Here is a 14,704-nt window from a genome sequence, read left to right on the forward strand (position 1 = left end):
ATCCATGACATTTCACAAACTGAACACACTCAGATAACCAGTGCCCACAACAGGAAACTGACAAATGCCCTCACCTCAGATGGTCCCCTGTACACCTCAGATGATCTTAGAATTGTGCCTACCACAATTTGGAATTTTTTTCTATGGGATCCTTCTAAGCAGGTCCCAATAATTTCTATATGCTATTATAAATCAACATCTATTCATAGGATATATTAACTCTAGCAACAACTTACAGTCTGATTCATTTATCATACGCTGAATTTTATAAAATATGCATATTCACATGTACACGGATAAACATATGTAAGATTCTTTTTAACTTCACACCCTATCATAGGACTGGAATCAGCCGCAGTTTAATGTATACACTTGATACCTTGCCACTAAGTCACTTTTCCAGTGCAGATATTTTACAAGCCAATGATTCCTTTAGCAGGGAGTTTATATCACCTTACTCTCACCTTCAATATGAATAAGGAGCGATTCAGAACATCAAAGCAGGTGGTGCTCCTTTTGAAATGCAGCATACTTTGTCACAAACCTTCTGAAAGATAGCTAATCTTTATTAAAATCAAACCTTCAAAATAATGTGAAACTATCTTTCTCTGGGCTTGTATTAGAAAATCTGGTTCAGAATAGATCTGCAACTTTTCATTGGTATAAATATTCTTGCACACAGTAAGGTGGCGTGGGTGTGGATAAGATGCACTGTGCCTTCTGGGAATCATGCCAAGTGGTGACTTCAGGGGACCACTGTAAGGCCTTTTCTTGCCTAGCTCCCTGACAAATGGCATGCCTGCTTAATCAAGGGTAGGCGAAATGCGGCTGCTGCCCTTTAACAAAACTATAATGGAAGACAAAGGAGATAGGTAGTGCACGTGATCAGAAGGATAACGGAGCTTGTAGATAATGTGAGCTTGTAGGCAAATGGGAACATCTCCAGAAAAGCTAAGAATACGTTGGGAGTTAAATCCTATTTCATGACAAGCATCACAGCAAAGGCCACCCAGCCTTTCTTTCAGAGTGGTGCTTAGAAGTTCAAGTTAAAGTCCCTCCTCTTTGGATCAGGACAGCTTGGACAAGAAATCTGGCTCTGCTACTTAACAGCTTTGGGCAAGTTTCGTAACCTTAATAAGCCATCATTTTCTCATCATTGCAGGGCTGTAAATTACATACCTTACCTAAAGAGTTAATTATAGTACTTGACCCTAATAAACACAACAACAAAGCAAGGACATACACAGAAGAACTTGTGGCTATAAAAACGGCATGCATGTTTGATCTCATTTCTCCCAAATCCTACAAATTGCTCAGCACTGAGTTACATTCTTTCCAGAATACATGACAGGACTAATTGCCTCTAATTGTTCAATAACCCCTAATGTACCCTTCTTTCATGAGAAATAAAAGACATTTTAAAAATATTTAAACTTTGAGAATTGTTGCTGATTAAAAAAATAATTTTTGTCTATCCATTTGGGAGACTTATTCTCAAGTTAATAGTTTAACTGTCATTGCTGCAATATCAATAAAAATTGAAAAATATAGCCAGACAGACATCAGATTAAAATTTGATATTTCACCCCAGCTGGTTTGGCTCAGTGGATAGAGCATCAGCCTGCAGACTGAAGGGTACCAGGTTCAATTCTGATCAAGGGCGCATGCCTGGGTTGCAGGCTCGATCCCCAGTAGGGCGCATGCAGGAGGCAACCAATCAATGATTCTCTCTCATCATTGATGTTTCTCTCTCTCTCTCCCTTTTTCTCTGAAATTAATAAAAATATCTATCTGCCACTAGAGTCCTATTGTTAGTCTTGTGATAAAGGGCAGGAATGCTTCTACAATGTTTTCCTTGGGGTGGGTGATGTACATCATAGCCCACTGACAATTCACTCAAAAATCCTCCTCTAATAATCTTCTTGAAGTCACTCTCTACTAAGTTGTGGGTAAAACCACCCACCCCATCCTTCAGGAGTGGGACTCATTGGATAACTCTAAAAAAATCTTCATGAGCTTTCTCCAGTTCATTGGTGTCTTTGCTGTGCCTAAGAGATTATGAGCTTTGCAATCACTATTGCCACCTCCATTGTAAATCTGTATTCTCTTTGGAATGTATCATCTCCTGTGTCTTGGTTCCTTGGGAAAAATCTCCATTTCAATATTTTCTCATTCATAAAATAGCACATAGCGGTGTAGGTTAGATAGTGATTTTATGACAATACAAAGAGCGACTTTTGTGCCAATCATTATTCTAGGCTCAGGAAATAAGAATAAACAAGCTACAAAACGCCCTGCTTGTTACTCATGGAGCTTATATTCTTTTGAAGGCAGAAATGTGGTTTTAAAAAGAGAAAAATAAATAACATAATTTCAGAGAAAGGAGATGAGTCACAATGTGCAGGGGAGTACTGAGTCCTTTGATGGAAGTTCATGAAGGAAAATCTGTGAGAACGTGGCATTTATACAGGAATTATTCAAAATTATTGAGAATGACCGAATCTAAATTTTGGAAGAAAAGTATGTACATTTTAATATACATATGCACATCTGGAGAACTATGAATAATATTCAATGGAAATTTCATACACATTTCTGAATCCCCCTCCCTTAAGACGTGGGAAGAAACTCACACCTCTTCTAGGGAATATTTTCTGACCTGATCCAATCAGATTCTCTGTCTTCCTCTACAGTGGGTCCCACCCAACAGGCCTGCACTGGGATGTTTGTGACCTTGCATGAGGGCTCTTATTACATTTGTAGATTATTCTTAGTCTCTGCTAATGAGATGGCTCAGAGTTCGCTTGGAGTATCACATCTTAATCACTTGATTTCTGCAGACGTTTTCTTTCTCCAAATAAACTCTTCAAAGTGCCTGCTGCTCTGTGCTCATTAACCTGAGAATGGCTTCTCTAACTCCACGTTAAAAATTCTCTTCGGTGTCTGAGACTTCGGTTCTGATCAGGGTTCTCTAAGCAGTAACAAAGGGAGGAGGAATTTAGACTCTTGGATGTGAAAAAAATAAAAGTCAGTGACCAAATTTCCATCTGCAAGTAGATTTCCCTTTATATAGAAGTACAGACTTGACTCCTTTGCAGTGTGACATAATTAAGATCCACCCAACTTCATTGTCTGCCAGATTCCCACTTAATCATTTCATGTTCCGTCGGCTTTAGGTGACTTAAAGATAGCAAAACAATGAGTGAATGAATGAGTGAAGAGATGAATATTCACCAACTAGAAAGTCGTGTTTGATTTTTATTCTTATACTATTTTCCTATTTTTAACCCACGGTTGATTGGACACAGGCTTCATGATGAAAATAGCAGCCCTTATTTAAATGCAGCCAACATTAAGAATAGAGCCAAATGTCAGCAAAACATCTATACATGTTTCTACTTGCCAATGAAGGTGCGCTGAACCTTGACTCCCTGCTACTAGGTCAATGCTCAACCTCTGAGCCACCCAGCCAGGCAACAAGTGTAGTTTTTGATGTTGAAATTATGATGAACAAATGAGCTTATTTAAAAATAAGCCGGACAAGCACTTGTCAGAAGAAATACCATGCAGACACTTCGGAATGTCTTATGGGAACAGCTCATAGGGGAACGGCCTGATGTCAAGGAATAATGGTAAGGATCTCATGTCAGTTTGTTTCTATCCAAGCATCCAAGAGGATATCATAGGTTGCCAGCCACGCTTTCATTAAATGGCTGCTCAGTATGAAAATGTAGCCTTCGTCAAGGGACTTCCCATTGCAAGTCACAGCACATTGCCATGTGCTTTCCTCTACCTTCAGTGAACTACTCAGAAGACTTGAAGGCTCACTTCTTCATCAGAATCTCCACCTAGTGGGGGAGATAAATTATACTTGACTTGAAATTGGCATTTCATCAAAAGACATAACTATAAAAATTGGTATTATTTTGATCGCATTAAATTGGTACTCTTTTGATTGCATTAATCTCTTTATGTATTCAGAAGAGGCCCCTGAAGTAGAAAGAATCTAAAATCTATAGTTCTATACAGATTTAAGTACCAAACACAGGCCACTGAAATTTGTTAGACTTGTTCCCAGGGAGTTTTCAGTCACCTTGACCTGAAGAAAATGGAGAAATCTCTGACATTTCAGGATATGACCTGAATGTATACCGTTTCCAGGGTATAACCAAATCACTTAGGTTTTGCTTGGATACTTCAGGGAACTGCAATGGAATGAAAAATAAATGAAATAGCCTTCTTTAAAAACAATATTGGCCCTAGCTGGTTTGGCTCAGTAGATAGAGTATCAGCCTGCAGACCACAGGGTTCCGGGTTCAATTCTCATCAAAGGCATGTACCTTGGTTCTAGGCTCCTCCCTGGCCCAGACCCTGGTTAGGGTTTGTGCAGGAGGAAACCAATCAACGTGTTTCCCTACACTGGTATTTCTCTCTGTCTTTCCCCTCTCTCTTCCACTCTCTCTAAAAATCAATGGAAAAAATATACTCAGGTGAGGATTAAAAAAATAAAGTAAATAAAATTAAAATTAAAAAATAAAAACAAGATTGGACAATAGGCAGGGCAGACTCTAGAAGTAACATTAAAGGAGGCACAGCCAGCCATAGGAATGAGGACAAGGGCCAGCTTTCAGATTTTTGACCTCCGTAATTGGGAGAGAATAAATTTATATTGTTTTAAGCCATCAGATTTGTGAAAATTGTTCTGGAACCCAAAGAAAACTAATACATTCTTCACTTACATATTCTACTCTTCTGCTTGTCTATTCTATTCCTATCAGACTAGCCTATTTTTACCCTTATCATTCTATAAGTATAATGTCCTTTTTGTCTTAGTCTGCTTGGACTACCATAAAAATATACCACAGACTGGGTAGCTTATCAGCAACAGAAATGTATGTCTCACAGTTCTAGAGGCTGGCAGAGATCAGGGTGCCAGTAGGGTCAAGTGAAGGCCCTCTTCCAGGTTGTAGACTTAGTTGTGTGCACATATAGAGGAAGGGGCTAGGGTTTTTTTCTGGAGCTTCTTTTATCAAGGCACTAATCCCATTCATGAGGGCTCTATTCTCAGGATTGATCACCTCCCAAAGGTCCACACTCTAATACCATCACATTGAGCATTAGGATTTAACATGAGTTTCGGAGTGTCACAAACATTTAGATGTCAGAATGCCCTCAAACCTGCTCTGTCTGCCTGGGACAGTTTTCTCCCATATCTTTGTATGTCTGAGTTCTTTCTTTTTATTCTTGAACTTAAATGTCTCTTTCTCAGAAGGGTCTTCCCAGACCAAATCAGTGTAATAATATTCCCCCTCAGTCATTCCCTGTATCATCACTATTTTATTTTTATTTCAATACTTATCTCTACCTGATAATTTCTGGTTTGTTATCTGTCTAATCCCTAAAAGAGAAGCTCCATGCTACATTCTTCACTGTCTGACTCGCTGCAGAATCCTGAGTGTCTAGAATAGCCCCTGGTATTTAGTAAGCATCCAATTAATGTTGAATAAGATACATATCAGAAAGGGTCTCAGTGCTGGAGGGGTTTAACGTGGTCATATTGGATGTCTAGAACAAGCCATGTCCTAAGTCACTGAGGACTTGGGTTATTGGATATGTTATAATGAGTAAGATTTAGACTCAGTGAAGAGGACAGAAGTCCCACAAGAATATCACAAGTAAATATGAAGTCATGGTGTTGGAGCCAAACTGGTAGCACTTCCAGTAGACAGAGCATACAGTATAAGCTAACGGAGCATAAGATAAGAGCTAAATCTGAAGCAATGGTGTCATGAGGCTGAGTATGAGTATTACGCTAGAGAAGATGGCCAGGATTTGTTCTGCCTGCAGGCAGAGGTACATTGGTACATTGCCCACTCTTAAATGGAGAGAAGGACTAACGACATTGAGGAAAATTTGGGTATGGGCAGTAACGGGCGAAGACTGGAACTTCCAACTGCCTTGGCAAGGACAGACTTGGCTTTCTGATAATCTAGACATAAACATTTCTAGTGAACTAGATTGAGGGGACTAAATTCTCCCCAACAGGGCCAGGTTTCAATTTGAATACAGTAACTTAAAATGATGCTACATCCTGCAGCATTAGAACCTAGAAGAGGCAATATCCAATAACTGGCTGACATTGAGTACCACATCTAACCATGAGAGTTGGGCAGGGATAGCATCCCTAATGATATCAGTATTCAGCCTTTTGCACCCTGTCCACCTTACCACAATTTTAGAAGCTTAATGAAGACATACTAGTTCAATTAAGAAATCAAAACTGTGTGCTATCATTTGAAGATATTTAATAGCATCTGATATTAAAAGTAAACTAAGAGGACTATCTGTTAGATGACCAGGAGGAGGTCTTGGAAACCATTGTGTTAAAAACCACCATCTTAGCAATTTTCCATAGGTTGGAGAGTGCCCAGTGTAGTAACCTTGGGGGTCTTTTTAACTTTCTCATATCAGTAGTTTAACAACAGCAGCCACAGAGGGTGGAAATCTTATTTTGAGGCTTGCAGCCATGTTATAGATCCCGGAGATAGGGTCTTTTGCAGTATCTGCTTACAGGTCACATGGCTTATCTCATAAAAGTTATTTCAGCATTTTTCTTCCCTCTGACTTTCCACAGGTTCTCTGTTGTTATTGTTCACTGTATATTTTGAAAGTGAAAGACAATCAGGTTGAGGAAAGCCGAGTGTATGTTTGTTTGTGGGGGTGCAAATGTGGAATCAATATGTATAATGCAGAGTGGCTAATATGTTGTGCTATTTATCTTCATTTGTGAGGAGAGATAAGTCAGCCAGGACCATGCCAGTCCTGATTCATTCTTCATCACTACACTCATGAAGATAAATGCCACATTTACACAGACCACAGCTATCATGTGTTCTTTCAGACCAGAGATCAGATGGGCTAGAGCAGGAGGTCAACCTGGTGTCATTATTTGAAAATCAAGGACACTTTGTAGCATCTCCTACTCCCACACATCTTGATCTCCGGTGTTACACTAGGGTACCACTAATGGCTGAAGAGGTATTTAATTAGCATATATATTCAGCCATGTCTACATTCAGATATTCACTTCATTTTAGGTTTAAAAAATGTTTATTTCCTGTGTTTGCCCAGCGCAGCATCCTGCAGTGGCAATGTACTGATTAATAGGATATAGTCTTGGTTCTCACAAGGTGGTAACTGGCATAATGAAGAGAATATTATGGGGAAAAATGAGAAGCAAGGGGTTAATTCTCTCTGTGGGCATGCCAGATGACAAAGGAGCAAGTCAGAATAGAACTAATGAGAAATAATCATTTCTGAGCAGCTATAGTAAAAGAAAATGCCACGCACACATTAGCTTTCCATGATTTGCAAATGGCTGTATCACTGCACTGTAAGGCTATGGCTGAGCAAGTGGGTAACTTCCCTGTCTTGCACTGAATTACATATTCTGGCTTTATTTCCCACCCCTCCCCCAGCCCCACCACTAAAGTGTATTAAAAACTAGGCAGAGGGATAGAGAGATTAAGTCACATCGTAGCAACAGCATATAAACCATATTCAGAAAAGCTGAATCTAAATAAACAACTTAAAAATACAAATGGCTCAATAGGACCTCTAACTTCCCAGGGATTTTTCCATGTTTGAAATAAACACCTTCTCACATAACCTCGACAGGCAACCAGATTAATTTTTAGTTAAAATCTCAAAGTGGTACTGATTGAGACTTTGCTGCTGATAGTTATTGTTTATTGTTCTAGAAAATCCCACGTTTGATTTGGAAAATATAAAATACAGGGTGTCCCAAAAAATGTATGCACACTTTAACAGCGGATAGCTCAATTTTGCAAATGAAATGTATTTTAATAAACACTGCCTTTATAATTATTCAAAGTGTGTGCATACATTTTTGAGGATACTCCATATTATTTCTTTCTGAGAGCTTGCAATATGCCAAGCTAGTTGGTTTATGGGCATCACCCCATTTCATGAACAAAAGAACCTTCGGAGCTTGGCTCTATTATTTTCACCCTCACTTTACAGACGAGGGCATCGAAGGCTAAAAATACCATGGAACTTGCGTAAGTCACAAAATCAGTACGTGTAATGTTGGAATTTTATCAACTTACATTCTGTGTGCTATCACATGCTCTGATTTAGGATTCCTCATCATCTCCATGTTTATACTCCCCCTTTCACCTGCTTTTCTCTACTTCTCTGGTTTTTTGTTTCCTTATCTATATCATTGGACCATTGATGGGCTCCATCAATAAACAAATCATATGAACTCTATGTCCTGAGACTTCATGTTTTAGGAGACAAAATACATGCATACATGCATACGTACATACATACATACATACGCATCATCGCTAGTTGTGAGAAATGCTTGAAAGAGCAATAAAGCAGAGTAAAGGGATAGAGAAGGATGAGGACAAGGAGCAGTTATATTTTAAGCAGCAGAGCTGAGGAAAACCTCTCTGAGCAGGTGGCTTGGAGGAAGTGAAGGAGCCAGGCCTACAGATATTTGGATAAGAGAAGCACCATTGTCATGTGCCTATATAGCGACAGCTCTGTCTGGGTGAGGAACATTCTAAGCAGAAGAGACGGCAAGTACAAGTTTCCTGAGGAAGCAGTGGAGGCTGAGTTAGAATCAAGAGTTTCTTTTGGAGAGGTTATTTCCAAAGCCTCCAACTGGAGGTCTTAAATTAGTGGATACGTATCTGTGTTGCCGGCTATAGATGTTTATATTTTTGGCAGTCTTTAGTTTGTAGTGGTGTTTAAAGCCACTATGGGACCACTTATAGAGTAAGTACAGATACAGAAGAGGTCCCTAAGGGAGCCCAGGTGCACTCTAAGGGTTAGTGGCCCAAGAGATAAGGCAGAGCTACTGACAGAGGCTGAGCAGAGTGACCAATGAGGTGAGAGAAAAATTGAGAGGGATTTCCTGGGAGCCACGTGCAGGGAGGACAGAGTGGTCACTAGGTCTAATGCTGCTAATTTTTGCCTAATATGAGAAATGAGAATTGGCTTCTTGATTTAGCAATGGACCTAAGTGTATCTCCCGCCTCTTCTTTGCCCCCTCTACACACGTATATCATTACTCATTGCCTTGCTCTCACATTATTATAAATCCCAAGCACATTAACTTATAACTCATATTTTATATGCCCTATTGAAGGATAGTTAATGGTTCTTGAAACTGTGATATTTGGGGAAACTTTCTATAAGACTAAGTTACCCATTTTTAAAAAATATATATATTTTTATTGATTTTAGAGAGGAAGGGAGAGGGAGAGAAACATCAATGATGAGAGAGAATCATTGACTGGCTGCCTCCTGCATGCCCCCTACTGGGGATCGAGCCCACAACCCAGGCCTGTGCCCTTGACTGGAATCGAACCCAGGACCTTTCAGTCCACAGGCTGACACTCTATCCACTGAGCCAAACCAGCCAAACCGTTTTTTAAAACCAATGACAAAAAATGCACAGATCATCACAGAAATAAAATTTAATCTTATTCCATTTTACTTATGGAATAATAATAATATTCATCTGTGGTATATTGCTGATAAGTTTATGAAACATTTTGACTTACGTTATCTGTTTCAAAAAAAAACATGTCACACAGTAAAATACTCAGCTCAGAAGCTTACACCATCAGACTCCACCACCTGCTAGCACCTCCTTGAAGGAGTCAACCACAGACACACACTTCACTCCTCCTCATCCCTTGAAGATTTTAACACCTACCTCCCTGTTGTTCTCTGCAGTCCTGCTCCTGATAGAATTCTTGGTGATTTCAATATCCATGTCGGTCTCTGGGCCTTGATGACTAAGTGCATGGGCTTTTTCTATCTGCTCTTGTTCACGATTTCCTCTTTTTTGCAGCTTATGCCAACTGCACAGCTAAGCTGTAAAGATCTGTACTGTATTTGTTGGAATGAAAGATTGTTTCTTTTACTTCATCATCTGTGCAAAATGCCAACTCGACCTCTTCATGTTTCTTTGCTTCGATTACTCTGAGGCCCTCAAGATCAGATTCTAAATTTTAATCTGCCATGGCCACCAGAGTGTTAGGAGGAGAGTAGGGGCAGGATGAAGGATGGGGAAGATGAGGAGATGTTCATATCTTTATTGGTTTTGGATGGGGGGGGGGGGCGGTGGGAAACAATTGGAGTTTCCCGCAGAAACTAATGTCAAATTCTTAACATGTCATTTGACTTTAATAATTCAGAGAGCTCTGCTTATTTCTTATCTATATTCAAAATACATTATCCCATTTCATCTTCAGAGGTGGTATTGATAAAGACACTGGAACAGAGAGAACATGGGACTTGCTTAAGGTCATACATCTGATAAATCAGAACCAAGTATAGACTACAGATCTTCTGACACCAATTGTATTTTTTATTTGCATTAAGCAATGCATTGTTCACAATGGTCAATGGTTAAGATAGCTGTTTTGGCTTTCTTCCCGGGAGAGTGTTAAAATACAGTTGTGATTCAATAGTAAATATTGTCACCAGTGTTGTCTGTGGTGATAGTGGTGGCTGCAGATAGAGAAATACGCTGAGTTGTTCTAATGTATGCTTTTGTTTTTTTAGATTGTCAAACACGTTGCCTGTTTATGCATGGAGACCACAATGGAGAGCTAGGTGGGTGACAATTCATGCTCAGTCTTTCCCACAACATCCTGAACACCACAGCATCAGCTAATGGGCAGTGGCTCATTATACACTGTCAACTCCAATAACAGCAATGATTGGCTTTGCCAGCATGAGCAACTGCAAACCACTAATGGTTTTGGTTTTGTTTTTGTTTTTGTTTTTTTTTTAAAAAGAGGCTGCAATATAGTAGAACAGACATATGTGGAGTCATTTTTTGCAAATTCCTTGTATGTTTCTCTTTGCCAGTTTAGAAACAGCCTTCATGTTCCCAGCTTGGCCCCAGAGATGGCTGTCCTTGGGATTCCCTTCCCTTGTGAGTGCCTCCTCCTTCAGTCATATTTTAAGGGCTAAAGATGTTATAAGGGTAGTGGTGGCTCATGGTTGGAGCTGGATTAGTGTTTCTCCTGTGGAAATATTTCTGGAGGTCCCTCCTCACTGCACACCCCGCACCAGCCAATCATGCCATATGCCCAAACACGCTTACCTCTGACTGTAGCACAGCATCCGTGCGTGGCATTTCTATCCATAGAGCGGAGATCAGGAGGCATCAGGCGGAAGTACTGACTTCTTGCTCTGTGACTTATGATCAAGTGTCTTTTTGTCTCCGTTACATTGTCATCTCCTGGAAGGCAGGATCCTGGATTTATTTTAGTCCAGTACCTATGAGCCATAGTTGTCCTTCCTTGAATATTTTCCAACAACATTAATGCATTCCCTTCTAAAAAGTCCACAATTAAGTTGGGAGTAGGGTTTAATCTTCTTGCCTTCCTTGTCCCTAGAAGAGTGCCTGACACACAGTAGAATGACACTACTTGTTTGTTTAGTGAAGGAACAAGAGTTTGAATGAGTCCATCTTTCAGATGGTACCTTGTTGCCAAATTAAAGGCAAAGCAAACCTTTTCTAATTAGAGACAGAGAAATGATGACTTCTAGTGTTTTCTTCTCTCTCTCTCTCTTTCTCTCTCTCTCTCAGTGGGGGGGTGGGATGGGCACCAGGAATAATGCCCTAAAAGTGGTTGTTTATTTTGGGAGGCAAACGCTAATCTGAAGCTGTTTTCTTTATTTTTATATTCAAATGTCTGTATAACAGCAAAGCACCAGAGACCTATTCATTGCTCACAAATGATCTATGAGGTAATAATGAGCTTGCTTTTCCAGCTGTGCTGCATTTTGGTGCTATCCTGGGTTTAATTGAAAATATGCTGTGACCTTGGTTTTGTTCACTGGGCATGGGGGGTGTCTAATTGGCATGAGACCTCTGAAGAACTCCCTTTTAGCAAATGTCATTTAGATAATTTGGGGTTCGCCTTCGGGAAATCATGTGTGAAGTCCTGTAAATTCAAGATGCATATTATTTGCATGCAAATCACATAGAGCTAATAGTTTTGTTTTTTTTTAAAGAAACTAACTTTTTATTTTGCTATACCTATTTGTTGAATTCTAAATGCTATCAGTATGATAATAGTATTGGCCCAAAAAGTCTCATGTTTCATCATAATTAAATAAACAGCTTGTGAATTGCAGTCCAAAAAATGTCTGTGTTCCACTCTTAACTTAAGGGGTTTCCATAGAAACCATGGGCAGCAAGTTTAACTGACATTTATTGGACTTGAGGCTATATGCAGCATTGATATCTCTGTTTTTGTCTCTGTCCCTCTGTGCATATGTCTCCTTCTCTTCCTTTAACCCTCATAATCCTCACCCCACCTCAGTCCTTCCCCTGCCCCTCATTTTCCTCCTCCCCTTCTCTTATGAGCAATGAGGAAGTAATTTGGACTCAGTTAGATTTAACAAATGCAATAATACTAAAATGAGCTCTGATACTTAAGTGTAATTGTGTTATTAGCTGGAAATGTTTTTCTTCAAAAACAAAAGAATTGAGAGTGAAGTTTGCTCAAATAGCACATGCTGGCAAGAAGGAACCTAGTGGAAAATTTGCAGTCTGCATATCACAGTCTACATTCATACCCCAACAACAGCTTTTCCTTCATTTAGTCAACCCAGACTGATGTTTCTCTTCAGTCCTAATTTTCTGCCTTCTAAATAGAGCATAGTTATTATGCTGATTATATTCCAAGAGAAAAGATAAGTTTATTTAGGAAAGAAAACATACTCTACATATTGTATACCTACTGTGTGCCAGATATTTTGCTATGCAGTTTCATTTAGGTTGTCTTAGTTAATCACACAAATACACCGCCAGGCAGGAAAATGGATTTGGAGCTGGTGGTTGAAGTTTAGCGCCACTCCACCATCCACCCCCAACCAACTGGCTTGGTAGAGTGCTTTATTGCTGTCTTAGTTTCTCAAAGAAAACATGAATATAAAGCACTTCTAAAAATGGACTTTTATTAGGATTAGTGATGATAATGTAGCCAGTGCCCTGTGGCATGATGTTTCTCTCTATCCCTTTAACAATGAGGAAAATAAGTTGCCAAAAGAATAAGTCATTTATCCAAAGCTATAAAGTGTGTACATGCAGTGCAGTGGTTAAAATGGGTCAATTTAGATAGATGTAGGATCAGTTACTGATGGTGTGATTTGGGTAAGTAATTATCAGAGCATCTCATTGAAGGATCATGCAGTTGTTATGAGGATTAAGTAAAATTGCATATGTAAAATACTCAGAGAGTGTATATCAGCTAGAAAACCATATATATATATTTTTTTTTTTGCTGTCTCCCTCCTTCCTCCACCTTCTGAATTGTTTTGTTTTTAGTATGGATTTAAAGTAAAAAAAAATGATTGGTCTTTAAAATCAGTCCAATACTGATAGTTTAAAATGATCTTATAATTCATAGACTGTCTTAAGGTATCCTTGATAATCATGATAAAGGAAAGACAGGTAATATCACACCCATTTTACAGGTTAGCATAACAGAAATCCAGAGTGTTATTGGCAAGATCTCCCTACAGTGAAGGAGGAAGTTGAAAAATTTTTAGTATATTTTATTGATTTTTTACAGAGAGGAAGGGAGAGGGATGGAGAGTCAGAAACATCGATGAGAGAGAAACACCGATCAGCTGCCTCCTGCACGCTCCCCACTGGGGATGTGCCCGCAACCAAGGCACATGCCCTTGACCAAATCGAACCTGGGACCCTTCAGTCCACAGGCTGACACTCTATTCACTCTATTCACAGCCAAATCAGCTAGGGCGGAAGTTGAAATTTTTATGTAGATCTCTATGATTCTTATATTAAAACTCTCAAAGTCTGTTGTTCTTCTTTGGGTCCAATGTACTTGTGTTTTAAAGCTGAAATCTAGCCAATTTTAATTCATATTTCTAATTATGGTGAGAGGAAAAAACTTTGGGCAGGGAAGGTGAAAATGAGGTAGGGAAGGGATACTTACAGACCTGTTTCCAGGTTGTTCCCTCAGGACTCAAAGGGACATGTGCAATTACAATTCTCAATCTTAGGGGCAGATGAAGCATTGATTTTGTATAGCAACACTTGAGTGTTTCTGGTTGGAGAAAAAGGGTGGGATGGAAAGAAAAATAACTCAAGTCAGGTATCAGGCAGAGATGTTGGTGAGCACCCAGTGGTTTCAGAAGTGAGTGTACAGTTAGGACAAGGATGTGACGGGGCATGATTGCTGGAGAGCGTGATCATGAACAGACACACAAACACACATACATGGATACACCCACATACATAGACACATATATAAAGGATTAACCTGAGTGAGCATGTCTTTAAATTATAATCATTCTATTGCCTCAAAGAGCTTATACTAGGAGATACAATGTTAGCTCTACCATTTTTAACTGTTGTATGTTTAGGCTTGCTTAATTACTAGAGTATGCATTCTGTGTTATCTTTGAAAGAATCCTCACAAACCCCTTTCTTCATTTTGTATTAATTAATTAAAAATAAATAATATAATCCCTAAAGCCACCTAGCCAGATGCCCAGGAATAGTAGCAGTCACGATGTGCTGAAAGTATATGAACAGGTCATGCAGAGTAGGTAACCCCTCTGTGCTGTGGAAGTTCCTCTTTTGCTCAGGATTCCTCATATATGTTATGGGACA

General features: G+C 39.4%; 1 protein-coding gene across 3 annotated transcripts in view; it reads left to right on the top strand.

Annotated features, from left to right (window-relative positions):
• The window catches only part of LRRC4C (leucine rich repeat containing 4C), a 174,944-nt gene that overhangs the window by 136,993 nt on the left and 23,247 nt on the right, over positions 1–14,704 (top strand). For all 3 annotated transcript variants that reach the window (XM_036326155.1, XM_036326154.1, XM_036326156.1), the window contains one exon: positions 10,609–10,659. The gene's annotated coding sequence lies outside the window, so the exon portion shown is untranslated. The remainder of the gene's footprint in view (positions 1–10,608; positions 10,660–14,704) is intronic.

This window comes from Myotis myotis, unplaced genomic scaffold (assembly GCF_014108235.1).
Source record: "Myotis myotis isolate mMyoMyo1 unplaced genomic scaffold, mMyoMyo1.p scaffold_m19_p_10, whole genome shotgun sequence".
Classification (NCBI taxonomy): Eukaryota; Metazoa; Chordata; class Mammalia; order Chiroptera; family Vespertilionidae; genus Myotis; species Myotis myotis.